This window comes from Nannospalax galili, unplaced genomic scaffold (assembly GCF_000622305.1).
Source record: "Nannospalax galili isolate Female #2095 unplaced genomic scaffold, S.galili_v1.0 scaffold231, whole genome shotgun sequence".
NCBI classification, from domain to species: Eukaryota; Metazoa; Chordata; class Mammalia; order Rodentia; family Spalacidae; genus Nannospalax; species Nannospalax galili.
The window spans coordinates 2,839,127-2,848,985 of record NW_008330120.1 but is presented as its reverse complement, the minus strand read 5'-3'; the positions used below and the strand labels follow the sequence as shown (position 1 = coordinate 2,848,985).

The 9,859-nt window shown below is 49.0% G+C and overlaps 1 long non-coding RNA gene and 1 pseudogene across 1 annotated transcript; one reads left to right on the top strand and one right to left on the bottom strand.

The window, feature by feature from the left end:
• The first annotated feature begins 1,756 nt into the window (after positions 1–1,756).
• LOC103741838 lies at positions 1,757–2,082 on the top strand (annotated as a pseudogene).
• Positions 2,083–6,380: 4,298 nt separating this feature from the next.
• Positions 6,381–8,765, bottom strand: LOC115071924. The gene is made up of 3 exons (XR_003850981.1): positions 8,683–8,765; positions 7,764–7,931; positions 6,381–6,910 (listed from the first exon to the last, which is right to left on the bottom strand). It is a non-coding gene; the product is annotated as an uncharacterized LOC115071924 (long non-coding RNA).
• Between the last annotated feature and the right edge of the window lie 1,094 nt (positions 8,766–9,859).

Here is a 9,859-nt window from a genome sequence, read left to right as displayed (position 1 = left end):
ATTCTCCAGTGCTTGACATGTGCCTGTGCTGTGTTTGCCAGAGCAAGGGGGATGGTATCGTGCTTTGATTCAGCCCAGGCCTCATTCTTGTCTTTCCGAGTTAATATGCAAAACCCAAAGGGGCTCACTGCTCTGCTTTCTCTCTTTAATGAATTAATTAGTGTGTGATTGTATCTGCATGTGTGTGCAACAATGGTCAGAAGAGAGCATCAGGTCCTCCTCCGTTGCTCTCTGCCTATTCCTTTGAAACAGGGTCTCTCCCTGAACCTGGGGCTCATGTTTTCTGGGCTAAGGTCAGCAAGCCCCAGCCATCCTCCTGTCTCCATCCCTCTCAAAACTGGAGTTGCAGGTGTTCACCAGACTCCCAGCCTGTTACGTAACTGCTGAGATGTGAACTCCAGTCCTCATGATCACACAGCAAGTGCTGTTCACCACCGAGCAATCTCTCCAATTCCCTATCCCCTATTTTGAATCACAGGTAAAGCTGAACTTTGTTCCCACGTTTGTTGGAATGTGTGAATGTGTTTATCGTTCTTCCTTAAATGGCCAGCTTGTGCCTTTGGTCCATCTTCTTTCTCTGTTAAAATGATTGGTTTTGTTTTTTTCTTTTCTCTCATTTTTCTTTAAAGTTCTTTATATACTAAGGGTATTAACTTTTAGTTATGAATACTGGGTAACTTTTTTCTCATGGTACTGATGAGCTTTTAGTTTTGTTTGTGTGACTGAGCATGTGCCTCTGCCTCCCGAATGCTGGGATTAAAGCCCCGCAGCATCATTCCCAGCCTCAAAACAGGCTTTCAATCTTTATGTAGCAAAATGCACCATTTTTATTTATGTATCTTTATTGGAGATTGCTTGGTATCAGTTTTGAGATAGGATTCTTTCCCCTCATACAGTCTTAGATTTTATGATTTATTATTCTACATTAATCTCAGAAGCCATTTTTAGGTGGTCTAGACTCTCCTAGTCCATCTTCCTTTCCCTTCTCCTCCCTTTTCTTTTCTGTCCTCCCCTTCTCTCCTCCCTCCCTTCCTTCTTCCCTCCTTCCTTCCACAGCTCTGTCTTCTGTTTCTGTTGGTTCACACCTATGGGTTTTAGGGCATCCAGTTGGGTTGCAGAGATGTGTCGAGGTTGGATGCATTTTGCCTTTGCTTGACTGGTTAAAGGTCAGGCAGGGTTTCCTCTGGGAACAAAGACAGCATCCGCACAAGGCAGAACATCTTGTTTCTGCTGTAAGAAACCCATCTATACTACTAGAGGTGGCAGAGACTGTGACCTTGTCCCATGAGTGTCCTCTATAGGAACAAAGTCTGTTTCACCACCTGGGTCTGCATATGGTAGAACCCATCTATGCTGACTGGAGGTGGCAGAGACTGTGACCTTGTCCCATGAGTGTCCCTCTCCATAGGAACCAGGTCTATTTCACCACCTGAGTCTGCACGTGGTAGAACTCTGATCACCTAGCCTAAGTGTTGATCTAGTTCTGTCATAACAACACCTCTGCAGCTGGTGCCTCCAGAACCTATTCAAAGCTCAATGGTGTTTGCCAGCTGTTGTGACACATGCTGTGTGTGTGTGTGTGTGTGTGTGTGTGTGTGTGTGTGTGTGTATGTGTAAAGATAGGTGGATCTAAAAAAAAAAAGATAGGCGGATCTTTGTGAGATCTAGTCTACATAACAAATTCCAGGCTAGCTGGGGCTACAGGGAGACTCCGTTTTCAAAAACAAAAAAAATCTACAGACACCAGGACTCCAAAATGGCATCATTTGTACCACTGAAGGAGAAGAAACTCATGGAAGTTAAACTGGGAGAGCTACCAAACTGTATACCAATGGGGGACTTCACCTCCCAGAGGCATTGTCAAGCAATTCAGAGAGGTTACTACAAGTCCATCAACGTGAAGAAAGGGAGCATCTCTGGTGTCAGCATAGTGCTGAGGCCTATGTGCTCTTCAGCCACGGTGTCTCTTACAAGGAACTCAAACATGAGCGACTACATAGGTGTCACTATAGAGAGGGCACTGCACTCCTGGACATGACTGCCTGCCCAGTTCCCACCCATGAAGAATTCAACCAAGGATGAATCTTTCCATATCCTGACTGAGAACTAATGTCCAATAAAGGGTGACTGGTTCCTGTACTCTTACACACACACACACACAGGTTTTGTTAAAGGGAGAGAGTCTGCCCACCTTCCCACGACGCCAAGACATTCCACTCATGGGACACACACACACACACACACACACACACACACACACACACACAGGTTTTGTTAAAGGGAGAGAGCCTGCCCACCTTCCCATGACGCCAAGACATTCCACTCATGGAAGATGGGCCATGGTCACACAAGGGTTGCAGGACCATCTTCCCAGGCAGGCTGCACAGCAAAGAAGATTGAGTCCCTGAAGACTTTCCACAGTCAAAGGAGTGTTTTATGTGACTTTCAGGCCCAGGTCAAGACCCCCAAGAGCATCCAGACCAGCAGGCACTTTGCAGGATGCATATGAAGGCACTGTCAGGACCAGAGAGATGGCTCAGTGATTAAAAGCATGTACTGTTCTTCCAAAGGATCCAAGTTCAGTTCCCAACACCCATGTTGGGCAGCGTACAACTGCCTGTAGCTCCAGCTTCAGGGCATCTGATGCTATCTTCTGGTCTCCACAGGCACTGCACTCACGTGCACAAACCCATACACACATACACACACTCATATAAACATAAAACCAGAAAAAAGTCCACAAGCTTCAAAAAATAGATACAATAAAACTTTATTAAAAAAAAGAAGTCATTGCCCTGAAAGGCAGAGGAAGGCAGTGGGATTTCAGTACAAGCCCCAGCCTCAGTCTGGGAATTCAAATGGGCCATACACCACGAGCCCATGCATAGGGCATTCACGCAAATTTAGCTTGCCAGTCACAGGTGGAAAAATGTCAGCGATGAAAACCCTTGGCCACGTGAGGCCCAGCAGCTCAAGGGCAGTTCTTTGAAGGGAATTGAAGGTAAGAGCCAAAAGCATTAGGTCAGATTAGCTCAATAACAAAGAATGTTTAGGATATGTCCCACGCCATATTTGAGACTCAACTGTACTTGAAAAGCAGTCATTTGTTTAACAGGACCCTGAACTTCTGCAGCTTCCCTCCCTCAGAACTGAAGGGATCAAAGATCCATTAGCTATAGCACTAGGCTATGCACCTCACCCTCCTGAATGCCTACCAGGGATGGGGTTCCTTTGCCTCTCCAGCTGTAGCAAGTGACTGCTTCAGCCTCAGTCAGAAAGGCAAGTCCTTCAGCAGGAGAGAGGAAGGAGGAAAGGGATGCAGGCAGAGAGGGGTCTGCAGGCTTTGCCATTATTCCAGCTCTGTCCTGTCCCTTTGGAATGGGAGCCCCAAGTGATGCAATGATGGAGTGGGGCAGAAGTTTCCTTCATCTCTGGCTCATTTTCCTGAATGGTGTTCTCTGATTGACTTCTTGTCTCTGCCCCAGACAGCTGAGCTGGGAGAAGGGTCAACTCATGCCCCTGGTGTGAGGGAACATGGGCGTCTCAGAATTGACTGTCCTCACCCCTCCACTGCCTGGACTCCTGAGTTGGCCCCACAACGTTCCTGTGTCCCTGTGAGGATGGGCATATGGTCCGGTCATCAAGTTCAAAGACGGTAATAAAAGCAAAATCAGGAAGAGTCAAAAGCACCTTGAAAATCACTTAACTTGCCTCCTTGATGGCACCTTCAGCTGGGCCCACAGTTGGAGGCTCACTTGGAGGTTGGAAAGTACTTTGAACTCTAAGCCCCTCTCCCCACTGAGAGCACACTCAGGAGGCCTTGGGAACTGAGGTGTGACAATGACTTGACTATGAAAACCTGTGGGGTTTTCTAAGATGTGTACCTGTGAAAGAGGACTGCTGTCTAGGGAAATGCTGAATCAAGCAGGTTCAGCTCCAGCCCTCACCCATCCAGGGGAAGCCCCAGAGGTTTCACCCTACATTGCCTTCTCCAACCTGTTTCCCTATTCAGTATTCACAATGCGTTCTTTCCAGTACAAGTTCAATGCTCTGTTTACCTAGGGTCTTAGGGTGGGTGAGTGGTGGTTTGAATGAGAAATGTTCTCCAGAGGCTCAAGTATTTGAACAGTTGTTCTCCAGCTGGTGGTGCTGTTTGGGGAGGTCATGGAACCTTTAGGAGGTGGGGCCTTGCGAGAGGAAGCATGTCACTGGAGGTGAGCTTTAAGAGTTCCTAGCCTTGTCCCACTTCCGGTTAGCTCTCTTTACTTCCTGTTTGCTGTTGAAGTTGTGAGTCCTCAGCTCTTGGTTCCTGCCACGTGCTGCTGCTTGCTTCCATGCCTTTCTGTCATGATGGACTCTTATCCCTCTGGAACTGTACGCTAAAATCAACTCTCTCTTCCATAAGTCACTTTCGGTCATGGTGTTTTTATCACAGCAACAGAAAAGTAACTAATACAAGGTGCTAAAACAAATAGTCCTTAGACTGGGTATCTTGAATAACCAGTATTTATTGATCGTGGTTCTGGGCAGACCTGAAGTCTGGTGAGAGCCTTTTCTTTTATGTGGCCATGTAGCACCTTCTTGCAATGTCTTCATGCAGGAGGGTCGGGGAGAGCAGCTCTTGTATCTCTTCTTAATCAGGGCACTAATTCCATTGATGAAGGCCCCACCTTCATGACCAAATCAGCTCCCCAAACCACTACCTCCAATACCCTTGTATTAGGGTTGTGGCTTCGACAAGGAGGAGACCCACACATCCAGTCTACAGTACCGTGCACTCCTGGGAGGCTGAGGTCACTGGATGGAACTGTAAGAAGAACATGGCTGTGGGCCTGTCATCATTCCATATAAATTTACAGGTGTTGCAGTGGGAGGCATACCCATCTACCCATCTGCATATACACAACAGGCACATACCAGTCATCATATTCACAGTACACAGGCATACATACACCCATCTACTTGTGTATCAACAGACACACTTGCAACAGCAGCACATGTACATGCACATGCATTCTCATGCAACTTGCACTGAAACCTGCAGACATACATTCGTGCACAATGCGATAATTCATATACATACTTATATGCATGTATACCCACATACACACATGTATGCATGCACACACATGGATATTCCTATGCATATATACACATGTATATGCACAGGCACACACATATACACACTCATGATGTTTATATACATTCACCTCTCTACATGCATGTCCACAGGTACACATATGCATATTCACATACACAACATTTAGGCATACAGATACACACAGCTACCTACAGACTTACAGCCACACACATGCAACAAACAATATGCACACATGTGCACACACATTCACATGAGTACATATATGTATAGCTGCCGACACATATGTGCATACACAATGTACTCATTCATATTTATCTGCATGCATACCAACAGGCACACACATGCATATTCACATGTGTAACATATGCACACACATCATACACATGTACATATGCCACATCCAGACCCATAAATCTACATGCATCTATAGCACATGTATATACACACAGGTACATGTGTATGCGTACACATGTTCATGCACACAACATGAATGTAGACCCTCAGGCATACACGTGCACACACATGCACACCCACAAGTGCACCCAGGCATATGTGCACACACAGCCAGCTCAGACCTGGCATACCCGCTGTCTCCACACAGTCAGGAGACAAATGTCTCTGCCATAGGACGTGTGGGGTTTAGGGTTACAGCAAGGCTGCTCCCACTCCTGCACACATGTACACACATGTACACACATGCACACACATGTACACACACACACTTGTGGTGCATTGAGGCTCCCCTGACATTCAGAATATGCTCTGACCACACACGAGGACATTGCAGCCCATGGGAGGGCTAGAAGCCTCTTTCTTGACCTTTGCAGCCCTGTGGTTAAGTCACCTTTTATCCTGGGATTAAGGGCCATGGCCACAGGTCCTTTTCCTCCACCCTTTCCTCAGACGGGCTGCACAGGAGCGTTCTAGGCACTCATGTGTCTTGCTGTTTGCTCAAATGGCCCTCTTCTTTTGAGTTTGCTGGATGCATACTGAAGGTTACCGGCAGTTACCGCGGAGGCCCCAGCCAGGGCCCCTTGTGGGTCTACTCTGGGTCTGGATTTGGGCTGGAGAGGGTCTCCTTGCAGCCTGTAGACCAACCCCACAGGCGGGAAGGAGGGAGGGTGTCCTCTGAAAGTGCCCGCACAGCCTCCCTAAAATATTCAGCTCACATCGCTGGCGATGAAGCCGTCCCCCAGGCACATCGCCGCAGAGGGAAAATTTCATTTTGTTTTGAAATGCTGTTATTACACACTCAGGAAAGCCACAAAGGCACCTTGGCAGGACAGGATCAAATAAATACCTGCGCCTGAGCAGCAACATTTACTAAGCAAATGACATTTGAATGCTGAGACTCAAATTTACATACTAATTAAAATTTCCCTTGGAAACATCTAGACTTTTGGCCCGCTTGCCTACCCACGGTGACAAAGATTAAAAGATTTTTCATTATGTGCTGTCAGACAGCTTCCTGGGAGCAGCGGGGGCTCCTAGACGACAGCCCCTGGTGGCCTGCCTGGGCGAAACTGAGCTTCAGCGCCTGCCAGGCCTGCCACACCCTGGTGCTCCAGCTGGCGGAAGTCCCACCACTCCTCTGGCCACAGCTCATGGCTAATTGGGGAGCTCAGCTGCAAAGGAATCTGCGGGGTGCCTGGTAGTGACAAGCGGAGCCTTCAGTATCCCGAGGGAACATTCTTTCTGGCCTTCAGGTGCCTGGCATAACTTTTTTTTAGGGGAGAAAGGACTTATTTCCTCTGGGAAAGGTGGGGGCAGAGTCCTTGGGAGCGAGGCATCTCCTGTGCAGCATCTGGTCTGGAAGCAGAGAGGTTAGATCAGAAGTGGGCCAGTCTAGAACCCTCTAAAAGTACCCCCAGTGACCCACTTCAGTCTGCCAGCCTGCAGCTTTAAACAGTGTCTACCACCTTGGCAGGAAACTGGAGGCATGGTTCTGAGCTGAGACCCCCTCCCCCTGACTGGTCCCCACACTTCCTGGAGCACAGGAGGTGGGACCCTGCCAACCTCTCCTCTTTGCTTTTTGTTTCCCCTCCTCCCAGCTCGGGATGGTTGGCTTGGTTTGAGGGCAGTGGCCCCTTCTAAGCAGGGGATGAGTGAGGGCCACATAGACCCTCCACCCCATCAGCTCCTGCCCTAGAAGTGCCTGCCTCCCTACTCTCAGGAAGGGCATTGGTATTCATTGACTGTCCACAGCCCAGCCCAGCTAGGCACCAGGGAGCACCCCAAGGAGACCTACCCTCTCCAAGTTCCCACTTTAGCCTGGGGAGGTGGCATGAGAGGCTTTAGAGAGTCTAGAGGAGTTGGGAGAGGTATGTGGGCTTCAGAAAACTGCAGCAGCCCTGTGCTGATCCCTGCATGGAGCTGATCTCAGCGAGCCCCAAGAAGAGGATACGGCCCCCCCACCCCATCAATGTGGCCACGGTCTGCACTTCACAGATGAGGAAATCCAAGCACAGCTGCCAGAAGTCACTCCGCATGCAAGGGGCAGAAGAAGCCTGTTAGATCCACAAAACTGGGCCCCAAGGACTCTCTGTTGTAGAGATGACAAGAAAGACATGCAGGAGCTCACGAAGAGCGAGTGGCTGGAGTGCCAGCGACTTTCTGTCTACTTTTTAGGCAAAAAACATTAATAGAAGTTTGTACAACTTACATTCAGAAAAGCGTCCACACCTCTAGCACTCCACCCTCCAAATATTCACAGATCATGATGCACCATCGCCTCTGGGGACGGGGCATGACAAAGCTGGCACTGGGGTGTGTGCCTGTCGCCCCAGCACTTGTGAAGGTGAAGTACGAAGATCTTGAGTTTGAGGCCAACCTGGGGTTCAAAGAAATAACCCGTCGGGATGGGAGGGAGGGAAGAGAAGAAGGAAAGAATGAGGAAGAGAGGAAGGAAGGAAGGAAGGAAGGGAGGGAGGGAAGGGGGGAGGGAGGGAAGGGAAAGGAAGGAGGGAGGGAGGAGGGAGAGAAGGAGGAGGAAGGCTGGGAAGAAGGAAGGAAGGACAAAGGAAAGAAGGGAGGGAGGGAAGAGGAATTGCAGCTTGAAGCAGTCTGCCTTCCCCAGTCTCCACCCCACATCTCCCTGCAGCTAGCTGAGTCTTTTCTAAATTGATTATTTTATTTTATGTGCGTATTTGCTTTGCCGCATGCATGTAAGTACCCCCTCCCTCCACCCTGTGTGTGCAGTGCCCACGGAGGTCAGAAGAGGGCATTGGATCCCCTGGAACTTGAGTTAAGGATGGTTGTTAACCACCATGTGGGTGCTGGGAAGTGAGCCTGGGTCCACTGCAAGAACAGCCAGTGCGCTTAACCACCGAACCATCTCTTTAGCCCCGAAGCCAAGGCTCTTGCACTGCAGGCAAAATTCCATGTGGCTGTGACCGTAGAGCACCAGTTTCTCCCCTCCTCTCACGTCTGAGCCCCCTTCCTCAAGACGAAACTCAGAGGTGGTGCCACCTTTGTTAGCTGACAGATTCAGCAATCACCAGTGACCAGGACAGGGTTCCTCAGCCTCCCCAGAGATAACTTCAGATGTTTAAATAATGCACCCCCATCGACACCAACCTCACCTTCACCACTGTACAGAGGTAGAAGCAGGGACCCAGGCCACATCAGAGCATGAACAGAAATGGGGGGTGGACTTGTGGCCTTGAAGCACCCCACCTCCTTTCTGGAATGCCGTATTCTTTCTGGACATGGTTTTCTTAATTCATGGTCTTGAAATTTGGGTCTTGCATTTGGGATTAGACTCCCAGTGGTCACATGGGTAATGAAAACCAACTGAGGGCCTGTTTTGGAAAAATAAAAGACCGCAAGGAAAAAAATCCACCAAAACACACAAGGGAAGGAATGTTTTGCCCTGTGGCCAGAGACAGAGACGCTGTGGACCTGATTATTTTTACGTAGAAGAGCACTCCCATCGGGGAGGATTGGCAAGAGCAATGGGGTTGGGGGATGTGAAACAACTTCTGTTAAACATCTGGAAGTATGGCTCTTTCTGCCCAAGCTGAGGGGTGCCCACTCTGGTTACTGAAATGTTGGGAGTTTGGGGTTCAAAGGGGACACTGAGGCAGATTGTCCTTTTGGATGAGAGGTTTCTCACAAGAGTTTTTAATGCTATGGCCGGAGACAGACAGATGGACTGTGCCATGTTGGGGTCTCTGAGGAAAGTTGAGGCCCACAAGGGGTTCCTTCTAGGTCTCAGAAGAAGGAGGAGGTTTCCTGCCTGAGGCCAGGCCAGTGCCTGATTCTCCAACAGGCAGCAGGGGGAGGAGAAGGAATTCTCTGGAAGGAATGTCCCATTCTAAAAAGACGGCGGAGCACATTTAGCTAAGGTATACCCATTATACAGGTGAGGAATGTGTCTGTAAATGTCCTTGGGGAAGTGAGAATGATACCAATCATTCTGGACTCAGATGCCTGGGGAGACTATTTATACAGATAGGATCTCCTTAGGGTGTCTGTCTCTCCCTATAGCAGCAGGGATCCCAAGTCATCTATGAGGGAGTTGAGGTGATGTGGAGAACATTTGGGAGGCAGAATCAACCATTCTGGTGAGGGGTCTGGTTCTTGGGAGGCAGCCAGGTAATATTTATGGAATAAATGACAAATGAATGGCTGGATAAGGTGCCAGAGGTGGAATGGGGCTTGAGGGCGGACTTGGAAGTGGACTTGGGGGCCTGGAGCCTTTGGGGAGGGAGAAGTGAGATGGGTAGGCTTGTTCTCAGGCCCTGGGGTCTCCGGAAT